Genomic DNA, 16,806 nt, shown 5'->3' on the forward strand with positions numbered 1-16,806 from the left:
AAAATGATCCTCACGTTCTGCTCTTGGCGACACAGGGTGCACAAAAGAAAACGAGCACAACACCGCCACCAAGGATCAAAGCGATCATGGCTAAAATCGTCCAACCGGTGGAGGAAGATGTGACTCGAGCAGAGAGGAGTCTTTTAACAGCTGGTAGCTCGACTACTTCGTCCGTGCTCAAACCCAGCCTCTTGGTCTTGTTGAGCAAGAACCTCAACCGTCGTGATGCCTTTTCGCAGGACATGTCTTCCAAGATCGTTTAAACTGCACAGAGTCTCATCGTAAGCAAATCAAATCGTTGCTGTTCCCTAAGGACGATTTATCCTTCCGGTATGACTGCACTCTAGGGCAAGATGGCCGAAACTTCGGTAGTTTCCTTCCACAGCCAGTATAACTGTTCTCCACGCATTATGTATGTCAGTTTGAATTGTCCCGAATGTCCTACTGCATTGAAACTTGTACCGCAATACGCGTTAGTTGCGTGAATTAAAGATGACAACTGGTGAAGTTTTATAGATACTTTCCAGGGAGGATAGTCTCTTCTGGCTTGGGACGCTTAGTCCTGGGTATACTTTACAACCTGCTCATTGTATTGATGTTATGTTAGGCGGTTGAAGAGTGGTTGTTATTGTGAGCTTCTTTAGTTTCCAGCGACCCCCTGTGAACAGAACAAAGAGACACTTCTGAACGACTTTTCTTGGTAAGCAATGAATAATTGATACACGGAAAGTTCGTAATATCGCGTCGAATGAAAGTTGGCTAATACTCTTTCACTGATCCTTGAACATAGTACATTAGGATTCCTGTGTACTGATAAGGACGTTAAAAGAATTCATGAACACCCTGTTATAGTCTTACTGTTATAGACCAGAGTAAAGATAAGTTTTTATTCGAGATCCTCAAATATCCCAGCACGTAGGAAGAAATTTTCGGAAAAACGTTGCTTCACGCGACGTGACTGTACCTTCCACTTGCGATCACTATAACTCAAGAGAAAAAGTCACGTTGGAACGAGGCTCCAAGTTCTCGCAATTCATCGTGCTTTTTACTCGCAAGGCTTACGTGCGGATTTCTCGACTTACCTAACTCATTCTTCGGATGATTACGCCCTACGCTTACACGGAACCCCTTTTACGTGGGCTCCACCTTTTCTCAGTTACGCCAGCCCATCGTAATTACACAGCCGCACAGTATGCTGTTTCCACGATTTAGTTGAATTTAATTTGAGAAAAAGTTCTCTGCTTTAATCTGAACTCTATTGTTATGTAAGTACTTAATAACATTGAATATACAATACAGAGTGCTTCACAGGTTTCCAGTGTGTCTAGTGATCTAATTCAATAGTAGCAGTCAATTGGAATTGATTGTATTTTTATTTTATATTTCTTTGTAACTAGATTTATCCTATTCTATTTATTGAACGAAATTCTTTTTCTCCATTAAAACCAAATATATTGCGCCTGGTATAACTCTTCGCTTCTTCGTGATTTATGTACTTCACTGGAACCAGAGGGATCAGTTTGAATAAAGATTTGAAGTTTTGATGGATGTTTGCTCGGAACTTTTCCAGTATGACCTAGCGAATGTCTGTCTAACGCTGATGTACGTGATAGTAAGTATATTTTACAAAACATTTTCTACTTAAATCTATTTTATTTTCATCAGATACTATATTTGAACAGAAATGGTTTGGTTAGTAAATGGTATTTGAATATTTTACATACCATTTAAAGAAGTGTATGGAAAGGTGTTTTGAATTAATTTTGCAATATTATGTAGTTTGAGTAAAAGATTTCAAGGACGTGTTAATTTTAAAATTACCTATTTATAGTTTTAATACGGTATTAAAAGGCGCCTCGGGAAGGCAATTGACACATTCCGTGATACCTAGCTTATCCGTGGCTTACCCATAGCTTACGAGAGAAACCATAAAAGAAACATTAATCGACTCAGTGTATTTTTCGGATTTAATCTTGAAGTAAAATAAAAAATAAAATCTGAAAGTCTTCACTTTTAAATAATAAAAAATAAATAAATACATAATCCACTGTCAAATTCTTACAAATTACTGATGAAATAAGGAAAAAGGCTCACTGGTGATGAATGATCGAAGACATTCCAGCAGTTCCAAGCAATTAGCGTCACTCTTGCAAAAGACACACAAAAGCACTATCTTTCGAAATCCTTTTAATTTCAATCGTGTTAACGCGAAACAAAGATTGATTTGATAAATAAAACAAGGGTTCCTCTTTTACCACACAAAAATGTATCGGCGACCATTCGGGTAACCACGTGACGAGGATCTTCACGCAGAAACACCGTATACCACATCCTCGAGGGGTGTCGCGACGCTTACTGCCGGGAGAATGCCTGGTTGCGCAGCTTTATGGGTTACGCTCTTTCCGCCCCCACTACTAGAAACCACCCTTCCCGCAGATATTTCCGCTTCCGTGGTCGTCGGAATACGTAACGCTGGATTTGAGGCTGAAATTCGAATTCGAGACCTAATCTTCGAGTTGATATTGCTACTAGGTGTCCGTCATTTAAGGTGATTGCATTGAAAAATGGCCGAAATGTCTCTTTACGCGATACTCCATTCGATGTTAAAATTTTGGTAATGAAAATAAAGCCTATTTTCTACCCTCTTAGGTACCTCGACCCAGTTATGTAAGACATCCCGCACGATGTAGGAATTACATATGTGTCCCAAGAGTCTTGACAAGATATCAGAAGTCTAGAAAGTTCAAAGTATTACCCAAGTCTTGCACGTAACTGGGAAATCGTTAATGAGCGAGAATGGACTCGCGATTCCATTAATTGTTGCCACGGGCCAAGATGGAGATTCACGTATTTACGCAAGGTCTTCGTTCAAAACATTGCCATAATCATAGAGAAACTTTGAATAAAGTTGCAAGCAACACACGTACGCTCATGGGCGAATGTTAATGACCGTCAGAATTACTTGGCCACCTTGTCAGCCTGGATTACATGGTCTAACAATTACAGTTGTTAAGGTGTGAGTTTTGGTTCGAACAGAAACTAGGAACTCCGAGCTTCTCCTAATCAAAATTAGTCCCAAAAGGGTGATTTAGAATCGTAGAATCTCGTTGTTAAAGTTGTAGAATTTCAAGATTCTGAAATTTCCTAATCTTAAAACTGTAAAATTGTAAAACTTTAATCATATAATCTTTACGTTTCGAATGCCCAGTCCATACCTAATTACCCTAATGCAGATGATACGTATTTAGCAATCTGATTTCATTCAAAGAGAAGACAACCCTTCAATTCTACCCAATAAGGCTTTGAGTGCTGAGACCACGTGTTACGAGAAAAAGTAGAACACTAACGATCTTCGTCCCCTTTCACAGCCACTTAAAACACCTTCCCCGTCGGTATTGTATGTACTCCCTTTGATCTAATGAAACTGCTAACAACGAAAGTCAAACTTGAAGGGAAAGTATACTTCAGACCAGAAACAGACTGTCTTTTTCCTCTTATTTTTAGCCACTTTTTTCAATGGACGTCTTGTTCTCGTTTCTCATCCCTGCTCCCACAGCAGAAAACAAACGATTCTTTGGCTCTTCAACATATCACAATGATTCTTTTTGACAGTTATTCGGTCAACGAATAAAAGTCGGAAGTATTCTCAGTCCAACGGTGAAACGGTAATTTTATGAACTGCATTTTTTATTATCAATATTTTTGCTGTGGGAACTTGGCTATCTGGAGCTTTCTCAGTTTGTTACAGTGATAAATATATTTCCAGAACAGTTTCTTGTTGCTTAATTTATCACATACCGTAATACGACTAAGTTTAAAGGATAAGGAAACTTGATGAGTTTATAACATAAACTGCACCCTGTTGGCACAAAACTTTATCCAAAATATACATATATAATAATTCGTAGGTGTGTATGGACGAAGGAAAGTAACTTACAGACATTCAATGGTAACATATCAAATTTTTAAATTTACTAATTATCAGTCTCTTTATAAATTTTATGGGACGATTTGATACTTTACTGCACCAAGGGTTAAAAACATTCATCTGTTGGTTTTACTTAGCAGTTTTTCAAGGTAAAGAAAAACAGTGAAGAAAAAGAAATAAATAGAAATCGAAATGAAGAAACAGAGATGTGGAAGTAGGAAGGGTGCTGTGTTGAAGGAAATGCAAGGAGTACGTGAACGTCGTGCCACAAACTAGACTCTGGCTAGAGGTTATAAAGGAACTTCTTTCTGCTGTTTAGAGGAAGTCCGAGAGCAAGAAGGAAGAAGAGTTTTTGCTGGCGGAAAAGCAAACCACTTGAAGGATTTTGCCACGAACGTGGCCAAGGGAAAATAGTGATTCTGTAGCTGCTGGAGGTAATAGCGGAGCGATTAAGATCGTTTCGAATAACATATAGATTTTAATATAACCTAATATCAATTACATAATTATCGTCAGTTTAACGATATATCTGTAGTGAATGCAATGTAGTGAATTCTTGGCTCATAGCCATATACCGAAAACGCAATTTTAGGGTAGCCAGTTAGCCTCAACTCTGGGACGCATATTAGATATTTCGTTACATTAATTCGGTTTCAGTGCTTGCGCTTATGCGACGCCTGGTCGCATGTGGTTTAAAACAAGCTTAACCACGATGCACTTCCGTTAAACCGCGTCTTTAGCGTAATCGATATTTTCTTTTTTCATTCATTTTGAAAAATGAACCGTTTTATATCAACAAAATTAAATCCAAAGTTATAAGTTTTATAATATAAAATTTCAAAAAATATTAAATACAATTTTCCTGAGTAAACGCTTAAGCGCATGTAGTGCAGCCGTTTTCCACTAGAGCGCCATTCTCCCTAGGGGAACTTAAGTTTGTCAGTGCTGTACATCCTACATATGCTGTTTTCTAGGTACTAAACTCTGGTACGCTCTGTGTAGACGCTAGGTGAATCGTTTCCTAAGTACATAGATGCTTTGGTTACATCTGTAACCAGATTAGATCCTTATTTATGAGGAGCTGGGCAAATAATTTGGAGAGTCTTCAGAGAATCGTCAAAGTAAATTGACGCAGCTCCTCTCCCATGTCGACTGAAACCGTTCATTAGTGTTTTGCGTTTAACGTTGGAAACTTCAAAACGGGAACGGGAACCATTAATTATTGTGACAGTGATACAGTGTAATGTAATACCATAAATAATAAGGAGTATACTGCTGTGTACCAGAAACATTCTGAACGGATTTTCTGTCATAAATCGATTTAATTCCACCTACCAAATACGATTTTATTGCAATGAATTATTGCACATTATTAGCGAACGTCGTTTATTAATTCTTGGAAGGAGTATAAATATTTCACACTTGTTATGCTCGTTGATCGACTATTCCATATGAAATTTTATTTTTTAATCTCTTTTGTGTTTTAATAATTATCAATGTATCTTATGATATTGTCTAGCAGCGTATTTACACGAATTTCTTTGTTCGGTATCAAAGCGGGTCCCACGTGTTACTAAGCACCCCTATGTACATACCATATTCCCATGAAGCTACTATTTCGCCATTGTACCATATGATGGCTGCACGATTATTTCACTGTCCCGACGTGTCATAATCACACATACAGCCACGCACAAACAAGCATGTTCATACATACATGCAGTGAATGTTTCGCAGTGAATCGTCGGAGATCGGTCTTTGGCACGTGCATTTGACAGTTTAAGATTATTTACACGTAGGCTACGGAAGCTTCCAGGCCAAATCGAAACGAGGTTATGAAAGACGGCTTGTATAATACATTTATGGAACATTCATGGAACAGCCAGACCAGATTGCCGCTCGCTATTGCCAGGTAACTGGCAGGCTATACACCAATGCCCATAAGTACATATTAGGACATTTGTACAGTACCGAGTACGGTAGGATTCTCTAGGGGAAAAATGGCGGTATAGGGAAAGAAAGCCTCGCTATACGCTACAGGATAAGACCCCTTTGAAATTATGCAATGCATCATGCTGTTTTAGGATGCGACCAATTCGTGATTGATCCTCATGAATATGGGCAGACGAAGTATGGAATTATGGTCGAGTAACAACCACGGACAAGTTATAGCACGTTCGAACGCTATTGACCGGTCTTTCAACGAGATAATGTGCACACATCGGTTATTCACGCTTCAGTCACGCTTCAGAACTTAAACTCTATAAACTTCCGTGTTACTTTGAAGTTAATTAACAAATTTCTATGATAAATTTAATATTGTATACCATTAGGACTTAGAAACATCTCAATCTTTTTTTCTCGTTTCCTGAAGGACCTATTTCTGCAGCCCCTAAAAGAGGACAATTATGAAACATTTTCAATATGTCAATCAGTGTGGTAACTAAAATGAGATATTTCAAATAACACGAATCCAGCACATCTGCTGTGAAATAAGAAAATGTGAAAACCACGAGACGCAATAGAAACTGAACGTAATTGAATGTCATGTTTCATATCTGTCCTCTCTGAAGCAGAAGAAATAGCAACATTGCATCGCAGATCTCTGAATTCCCTGCATTTTCCGGAGGTCCTTGCAGCCTCCTATGCCATAGTGTTTACTCGAACCTATGCTTCGTGGACAGGAACACACGTGTGTATGTACGCAAGCTATATCTATAAGAGCGATATGAGTTCCGCTAGGAAAGTGCACATGTGTGCAATGTGTTCTGGTGCATCGAACGTATAGCTTGAGACGACAACGCGTCGAAAGGAAACGCTGTTGGAATGTAAACCCAGGTTGTTGTGCTTGTAATTTTCGACGGAAGCATCGAACTTTCGCTTGTTTGCAATTAAGCCCTGATTAACTTGTTAGGACTTGATAATCGTTTTAACAGGTACTACTAAAAATTTAGCGAAAGAGGGATCAGAATTTTCTGAATTTTCTTAAGATTCCTTTATTCATGGAACTTAATAAATTGCCGATGGCGTAAAACTTCGATGTCGGTGGATTTACATCATGTTTGCGCCGTTCGAATCGAATTTGCTGCCCTTGACAAATGGTCCTGGCATGCTTCTGGCACCTTTCTAATCTCCTCAACCTTCGATCTTAATTCACGTCCTCTTCCGAAGCGCGCCAGCGAAAATTCATCTTCAAAATTCACTTGGCCGAGGTCAGTCGAGACGCTCGCGGATCGAATTCTTTCGAGAAACTGCTTGAAAGTCATTGATGGAAAGCACTCTTATCCGTGAACTTACAAAGTCTACATGATGTTCGTGCCGCTTCTAAGGAAACGAATCATTTATCATCTTTGAGGCGTGAAAGATTTTCAGGTAAAAAATCACTTTACAGTTAAATATAAAGTATATATATATATATGTATAGTTCCATATTTCACCGTACCCACTTTAAAAGTAGATTCTATATGAGATTAGTCATAGTTTCCCTATCCCCATCAAAATTTACCAGGAGTTAGCCCCGACCAGAGTCGAATCCTCATAGTCCTCTGGGAGATAGAATCTCGACGCAGATCGTTGAAAAGTAAATAGAGAAGACACTTTAGAGGAATGTAATATGTCTGGACACAAAGCGTGAGACAGTCATAATTTTATTTGATTATACTTTCCCGACTGTTGCCATTCCGCTAATGAAACGAAGCACCGGCTAATGAGCCTAATGAAGAAGTTCTGTTGTAAGGTGTACTTATGGGAATTGTTTAAAGGAAAGATATTTCTGACTTCAGACTCGAACTGAATGACCCCGATTATTTCCCATTGGTTCCTCTACTATCAGCTTTTAGTACTTTCTTTCCGTCAGTTGATCGGCAAACAACGTGCCCACCGTCAGGCCCAATCAACTAGGAAAGCAACGGCCATTCGACATTGCCGATCTGCTTCGTATGCACTTATGTTAGGAGGAACTAATTAATCCGCAGCATGATTGCAAGTAAATCGAATCCGAGCCAGGGTGGCGAAGGATCGCCGAGGAAGGACGTAGATGGGCGGGAAGTGTATGTTAAAGGAACGGAGGGTTGGCAGTTCAGTACGCTCGTCGAGTTAAATATGCAAATCGAGTTGCACTTATGTCTCGGGTTGCAGAAGCTACGGGAGAGCTTGCCACGGGGGTGCAAACACTGCCTCCAACCTACCCGGCCGTCCCCCTCAAACTGTCGACGGCAGTATACTTGAAGGGAAGTGCTCCCTGACCCGACACGCTCTTTCTAATGTTTGTTCAATTAAATCCCATCCGTGAGCAACTGATTTCCTTCATTTGCTTGCACACCGTAATTTTCGTTTCAACGAAGGCCTTCGAAAGTTCTGACTGCCTCCTTGGAGAATGTACTTGATTAACCACGAATGGTAACGATAGCTTTTTGAAATAATCAATTATTAACAATGAAATGATTTATTAATAATGATGTTGGTAATTAAGAGAAGCTAATTATTTTGACCAAATGAAATGCATACAAAGCAACATGTGTATACATAATAAATTAATAGAATTAATTTAAACAAAACGACATTGTAATTTGAATCGAATTTAATCAAGGTTGCTTTCAAATTTACAAATATGACAATACATAAATTCATTACATTATGTTTCAATTAATTAATAATTACTTACCAGATCGTGGAGCTGAGGTACATAATTTTTGATTAATAGTTTGAAATAGTTGAAAAGTAGTCTTTCTATTTATTTATCGAGACGAAAATTGCGTGCCAGTAAAGCTAGCTTTGATGATTCTGTTCAATTATTTGCTCGTTAATTACTTGTAAATATTGTCACTAGATCAAATGCATATTTGTGAGAAATGCGTTTTCGCGAGAAATGTGTACCTATTCATCGTTCAGTAATATTTTCTGTAAAAATGTACAAATATTTGTTGTAATAATAAAAATCAATGAAATTCAATATTTATATTAAATCTGTTCCATCGTTTATTTTTAAAATTATGTCAATACGTGTTCAATTATTTTCCTTCACCAAAATCCTGTATATAAATATATTTTGAAACATATTAACTCTGGTATTCTAATTAAAAATAAATACATGCATAAATGAATGTAAGTGTTATAATTAATAATGTACGCCTTCTTCAACAATTAGAATTTATGTGATAATTTTTAATCATTAGGATTTAATTAATTCACTGGCAGGTAACCTAAATAAAACATGTCCCCGATACATCATGTCGGCGCAAAGACGTAAATCCGCAAACCTCAACCGGGCTACAGCTTGTTAAACCGGGTACAGGGTCAGTTTTAAGTGCCAAAAGCTTCTGCACAACAACCACGTGTAACGTCAGAAATGTGTACACTATATTTTAATTAACGGGTTACCACAACGCACCTGCCCCGTGTCCATTAGCAAATTCTACGTATGTAATTTTAAAGTAAGGTTTCGTTGTAGATGGCCGCCACGTAAATAGGTATTCTTTATTACATTTCCCTTTAAAAAGCAGAGAAGGTTGTAACATGAGTTTTACTACCGATCTTTCCCAATTTGATGTATAAAAACATATGAAACTCGGATTTAAATCCATCTGAAAATATTAAAATTTTAAACATCAGAGGACCACTCAACGAGGCGAGTTCCAGGAACTTATGGGGAAGCAACGACCAGCTTACAAGGCAATAAAAAAAGTATACGTCCACTCCAAACATAAAGGTTTTATTATTTTGGAGTGGACTTAAAGTCCATATCAGTCTTTCGTTCAAATTAAGCATTCATCAACGGCGAAGGATATTTTTGTTTTGCGTTGTGTAACACAGCTCAATCAACACGTTCACACACGAATACAACAGATGTCGACTGTTGTTTCACAAATCTGTACGTAACTCGAAACTCGATTTGCAAGCTGTTTAATTTTCACCGGTTATTCATTAGCCAGTTACCAACTCGTTATTACGGACCAGTGAATTATTGCACGCGTGTATGCCGGCTTGCGGGGCGGACGCGTTCGTCGCGGAATCGCGGTTTCCGGTTCTCTTTACGCGCCATACCGCAAATGAGCAGCTCCTGGCGTATACTCAACACTGTACATTGTACATAAATGATCAATAAAGACGGAACGATTATGCGAAAAATCAAAAAATTAATCTGTAAGGAAATCGTCAGGAAGGGGTAAGAGCAAGGGGTGCGTCATTTAAAATTTTATAAGAACGTACAGAACATTAATCTTTCATTTAAGAAACAAAGTTCCTCAAACGTCCTTTAACCGAACTTTCTCCATTAGAACTTACAAACAAAAGAACAAAGTTCATTCCATTTTTAATAAAGTTAGTTAAAAATTTAACAATCCTTTCTATGCATCCAGATATAGATACCATTCTCTGTAAAGGAATCCTCAGACAAGACTATAAATCCATCAAAAAAGCTTAACAGAGAAATGTCCCATCGTCGATGAACCGACGAGACGGTTAATATCGCACTCGGGCGTCTCTTAAATTAACGGGAATCAACGATTCACGGGATCGTATCCCCTTTCAGCTTATCACGATAATTCCAGGGCAAAATCACACGTCGCATTCGCGAAACGACGAGGACAGTCGTTGACGATAATTCTTGGATCATAATTCTATTCGGACCGACGAGATCCGTGACGGAAAATAGGACCGCAATTGCGGGCGGGGGTGGACAGAGAAGGGGTGGCTATGCGTCGAGAGAAGAGGGTATTTCCTGTTGTTCCTATGTCGTTTTCGTGTACGAAGGAAATTTAATTAGTCGAAAAGCTAGCTTACCGGTGCCGCGTGCATTCGAACGTGTCGCTCGGAACTACGACACTGAAAGCGGAGGACGTGGACGACGAGAAGCGAACAAAACCGGGAATGAAGACATGACGACATAGAGACAAGGGACAGAGAGAGAAGAAGAACGGAATGAATCGATGGAAGAAAAAAAATTGGTAATTCGGACCGGTATAGGATGGAGAGAGGTACAATCAGAATGAATAAGGTAAGTTAATCGTCATTAATTAACTGGACATTCTGTTGGTTACCTATGTTAGGTTGTTGCATATCAATTTTAAATATAGAAAGCCTTCCATTACATTTTTAGATGACATTACACTGACCCAACTGTGCTTTGTTTCTGGGCTACATCGATTCGGACAGCACCAATTAGACCAACAACGCGCTCGTGTAAATTAATACAATCCGTTGATATACAACTTGTTAATTACAATCTCCCACACTTGCATAATATTTATATATTTTTACGAAACAATGGAAAAAGTTGGTGCAAATTCACGCTTGAATTTCAGCCAAATGTAAACCGACCTAGAAAGTAGCTTTCGGCTTAATTAAAGATGAAGGGCTGGCTTTGAATACTGAAAGGTGATACAATTAATTAATTACGTTTTAAAAAGTATTTATTGTATCCTGAAACAAAAAATGATTTTAATTATCACTGATTGTTTTATAACCAATGAATTAAACAGATAACGTAATCGATATATATTTAATAGATTATTAGCAATGTAATTAAAAAAGTAATTTTATTTTCTTCATTTACTCATGATTGACCCAATTTAATGTATGGTGATATGTATATTTACATATTCTTTTTGTAACTTTGTTACCACTTTCTGTACGAATAAAATAGCTTTTTAATTAATTTTGTTTACGAACATTTGTTACCGACAAGACTACGAAATTAAATAAACCACAAAACTTGCTGTTTGAAGGCAATATACGATGACAAAAGACAGTCATGAATTTTCAATTAATTTGATAATTTGTGCAAACGATTTTCCTTAACCTAACAGGAAGGAACGTTCTCTTTGTTACCCTCGGTTCTATTTGCTCTGCCACGAAAGCAATCGAAGCTCGTTCCCAGTAATGTCTGGCGAAGCATAGTATGGAACTGTGTAAATCACATTAGACGCCATTTTGAAGCTAATGAGCCGAGAAACGAGGCTGAATCGAGAGGTGTAACAGCTTTGCTTTTTCGTCGCCTACGCTTGAAACGTTTCCTTCTTCGTTTATCTTCCCATTCCCCTTTCGTTTTCTTCTTCTTCCTTCGAATCGAGTAACCAACTATTCTTCAAAGAACAATGATGCGTTCGGATGCCTTTAGCATGGTAATTAGTCACTCGTCAGACGCGTCTCCAACAATGAAGTCAACATATTCCCGCCATTTCCTTGCATTATCTCTGTTGTACAGAGATATCTGAAGCAACTGTACTTGATTAGTACGGCTTACGACAAACGTAATTGATACATGCCCTGATGCAGTGATCAGATTACGTTTCAAACGTATCTCGCCTCTCTACTGGGTTACACTTGACTGAAACACCTATGGTAACTGCTTACTGATGTATATTGCGCTGTTTGCAAAAAGTCCCTTGAAAGGAATAAAGTATTCTCGTTAATTTCTTCTTCCTGTTATCTTCTCCTGGCTATATTTCTTAGAACGAGGATTAGAAACGCAGGATGGTGAAGTTATTCACTTATTTTTATTCGCGGATTTCGCGCCACACGATAATTCTGTAAATTAAACGTTTCTTTTTATCTTCATCGCCAAGTAGACGAACAAATGTGTCTAATTGGGAAAAAACGTTTCTACGTTGCATACGCGAACCAAGCGCAGGTACGGAGCCCTACGAGCGGCCACTAATCCATGCACGTTAAACCGCTTAGCCAGCGAATACCGCAAAAACAAAACTATAAATTAACACCGGCTTTGGATGCTTCTGTTTTATTGCTGGATTAACTCTAGATTACAGATAAATCACTTTGCAGGTGAAAATTTTATTGGTTTCTTCAATCTCCAGTGCAACGCGCTTTGGTTTCATTTTCAGAACTTAAACTGAACTAATTGACCTAAAGATGGCTTTTCATCCTTATAAGATGATTAATTAGGCGGCAGCGGTAAAACGGAACGTCACCGATGATCGGACACCGCTGTCGACCGTTCGACCTGGTATAAGGGGAAACCTAGTCATTCCTATCACGGCTGCCGAAGAGTGCGGATCTACCTGTCAAATATACCTTCTCTATTTATAGGTCAAAGCCCACCCTTCCCAGTTATTTATTATTCCATCCCTCTTTATGGACCTTGCGGAGTCCACCCTTCCCAATTATTTATGTTTTCCCTCTTTGTTGGACACGTGAAATCCACTCCTGTATTCCTGTTACCCTGCATCCCTTGCATCCCTACATTCCTTATATCTGTTCATCCCTTAAATCCCTACATTCTTATCATCCCTTAAATCCCTACATTATTATCATCCCTACATTCTTTCCATCCCTACATTCCTTATAATAAATATATTATAAAGACTGCTTCGAATAAAGGTAAGTAAAGGTAAGTGAGTTCCTTTTTTCGCCATCAGAGGGGGCTGATTCGACATCGAAATTTTAGTTCGCATTTTTGCTGCCAGAGGGCCAGAAATTGAGCAAGATTTAGTTCCTTTTTTCGCCACCAGAGGGCGCTAATTCGACATCGAAATTTTAGTTCGCATTTTTGCCGCCAGAGGGCCAGAAATCGAGCGAGATTTAGTTCCTTTTTTCGCCACCAGGAGGCGCTGATTCGACATCGAAATTTTAGTTCGCATTTTTGCCGCCAGAGGGCCAGAAATCGAGCGAGATTTAGTTCCTTTTTTCGCCACCAGAAGGCGCTGATTCGACATCGAAATTTTAGTTCGCATTTTTGCCGCCAGAGGGCCAGAAATCGAGCGAGATTTAGTTCCTTTTTTCGCCACCAGGAGGCGCTGATTCGACATCGAAATTTTAGTTCGCATTTTTGCCGCCAGAGGGCCAGAAATCCAGCAAGATTTAGTTCCTTTTTTCGCAACCAGGGGGCGCTGATTCGACATTTGAAATGTAGTTGAAATTTTTGCCGCTAGGGGGCCAACATTTTTGCAAATTTTCCGCCTATTTGTAGAAATACAAGTAGCACTATTTAGCAATAATTATATGTATACATAATTAAGAAGGAAAACATTGGAATGCAAGGATGTAAGGGCTGCAAGGATGTGAGGGGTAGAAAGATGTAAGGGATGCAAGGATCTAAGGGATGCAGAGATATAAGGGATACAATGATATAAGGAATATAAGGAATTTAAATAATAACTCTCTTATTTTTGTTGAAATGATTTATTTATCAAGGCGCACAAAGTGAATACAAGTTTGTCAAACAACTATTTTAATAATTTTTCGGTCTTATACTGATCTTAACTGATTTCTAAAGTAATAGAATCAAAGGGATTCATAATTGGGTCTTTTCAGTTGTGAGTGCGAGGTGTGGTAAAAGAGGGACGTGCAGATTTAACCTCGCCTGGGGGTATCTGGGACTTCCAAAATGATGGCTCCTCAAGAACAAAGGCATGTCCAGTCTTTTCGTATCTGTAGTCATTGGCTCGAGACATTGAGTGATGGGGTATAGTCATTGCATGGTATCGAAGCCATCTGGTCTCACCGTAGACGTGCGTTAAACTGTTGCAATGCGACGTGTTTCACTAGTTTAGATCAAATAACGCTTGTTCTTTAAATACAAATGCAGCACCCCTCGAAAACAAAGGCATGACCAGTCTTATTGGATCTGTAGTCACTGGTTTGAATATTAACTGTGCTCTCTAGACCGGAAGACCAACACGATTTGAACTCGGTCGCGAGCTTCGGTAAGTATATTAGCAGATACCCCGTGCAAATACTCAGTATAATTTTATGTACCCTGATCATACGGAAAATGATTCAAGAAAGGAAACTTTATTTTTGGTATATTGTTCCTTAAAAATTGATAAAATGCACGTACTACGTATTGATAGGAAATTATGTAGGAGAATTGTTAGGTGTCCCATAAACTGTATACATATTATCTGTACCTCTGCAGATATGTCGCATTATACACATACCTTATATCCGATAATACACTGAAGATATAGGATGGGCTGTGGTGGCTGAGTTTAGATAAACCAATGTATTAATTGGAAATTAATGCAAAACCCACGTCACGAATATTAACACCTATGAGGTATAAGCACTAAAGATAAACAGCTGAAGACGAAACAAAACATTCAAAATCTTTTTAAGAAGAAGACTGGATACAAGATATTAAATGCAAAGGTTAATCGCACGATGAATATGCAAATATTGATCCGTCAAATTTATATTTTTATTATGATGTATGTAAGGATAAAGAACGCCTGTATGATCGTTGAAAATTATGTCCGAGGCTACCCGCCATCTTTTTAATTGCTTAAAAATAGAGGCTACAATTTATTAATTTTCTTTCTAAAATTATTTTTAAAAAATGTTCTATTCTTTTTAGTTATAATGAATCAGGAAATTCTTATATTTATTTCGTGAGAGAGTAATTTCATTAAAATTTATTGATTATATATTGTTTTTTTGTTTCATTTAAATACCTGGGGCTACCCACTCTTCCCTTAAAATTCAATCACTGATCACATGCGAACTCAATGAACATCTTATTCGAAACTATTTGATATTTAACAAAATTAATCATAATTTACCGACGTACTCGAAGTCGTATCCAAATTATAACTAATACGAGAGGAATGTACACGAAGAGAGGGAAGCCCCGAGCTTGGGCATCTTTGATTTAATCTATCGTAGGCGAGAAAAAGGTAAATAATACAAATTCCTTCGAGTCTTAAAGTAAAGTGTAGCGCGGTTCGCGTGTACAGAGTTCGATTCGAACGGAGTGATTCGACTCTAATACGGTTGGAACAAATTAACACGTTCAGGACCACGTAACTCACTAATGAGCAACCTTTGTTCTTTAGTCTCAATCTTTGAACGCAATACTAGGTAATAAAAATAAAGAAATGTAACTTATAGGGTAAGTATAGGTAATATTATTTTCAGAACAGAAAGAAGAGTTCATGACTGAATTAGAAACTGAAAAATTAACGATAACACACGTTACAGTATCGAGCCTTTTGTGAATTTCGTTAACGTCCTGAACGGGTTAATTTCGACCTGTTCCAGTTTCACGCGCTTTGTGGCAGTGGTCGCTCAGAGCTTGATCGCTAAGGCAGTTGAGCGCTATTTGAAGGAAAGGAGCAAGAATTCTTTATAAGAAAAGAGCTTCATCAAAGAATCCTTTCGCTTGCAGGAAGTTCGTTTATCCTCTAGCTAAAGTATATACATAAAATAAATCTCACCTCGCTTCCGGTAACGCTCGTTTCATTCGCTCCTGTTAACAAACTAATATGAACACCTCGTCTTTTAATAGGAAACTACTGTTTGTATAAGAACATGTGCATTTGACAAAATGAAAAGCACCGATTTTTAATAATAATTTAAAAACCGATGGCATTTCCTGCTCGGCATTTCAACAAGTTCCCAAAGTGTGGATCTAAATGAACAAGTCATTGGTTACTTATAATTAAACTCAAACAAATCCGAATGAAACGCACTTATACAGAAGTTTGTTTCACTTAACGCTATTAATTAGTCCTTTTTTGATATTTGCACAATTAAATCAACTCTCAATTAAATGCATATTTCTGTTCCCTTTTATAAAACTACATTCATTCAACTACACAGATCACATTTGAAGAAACATTCGTCACTTTGTCTTCAAGGATTAACATTTCCTTTGAAAAATAATCTTCCCTAACCGCTTTGACGGCCTCAGGTTTCAAGGAATATTCATTGTACATGAATGATACCCTATAAAGGACAAGAAACATTAATGTTTCACAGTCAACATCTAAGTTTATTATGTATAAATTAATAAACGTAATGATTTTCATATTTTCAATAAATTGTTCACTAAAATACATTAAATAATTTCATCTTTTATTATTTTCGAGTCCTTTATTTGTTCATGTCAGTTAGAGGTCAACAGGAATGGCGGCCTAATCGTA

General features: G+C 38.0%; 1 protein-coding gene across 12 annotated transcripts in view; it reads left to right on the top strand.

Moving 5' to 3' along the window:
- LOC114876401 (ATP-dependent helicase brm) overlaps positions 1–8,879 on the top strand; it is a 37,212-nt gene extending 28,333 nt beyond the window's left edge. For 3 of the 12 annotated variants that reach the window (XR_006829695.1, XR_006829703.1, XR_006829704.1), the window contains one exon: positions 3,505–5,230. The gene's annotated coding sequence lies outside the window, so the exon portion shown is untranslated. Of the gene's footprint in view, positions 1–3,504 lie in introns of all 12 variants that reach the window. The other 9 variants (XR_006829699.1, XR_006829700.1, XR_006829698.1 and 6 more) reach the window with 9 other exon arrangements.
- The last annotated feature ends 7,927 nt before the right edge of the window (positions 8,880–16,806 follow it).

This window comes from Osmia bicornis, chromosome 1 (genome assembly GCF_907164935.1).
Source record: "Osmia bicornis bicornis chromosome 1, iOsmBic2.1, whole genome shotgun sequence".
NCBI lineage: Eukaryota > Metazoa > Arthropoda > Insecta > Hymenoptera > Megachilidae > Osmia > Osmia bicornis.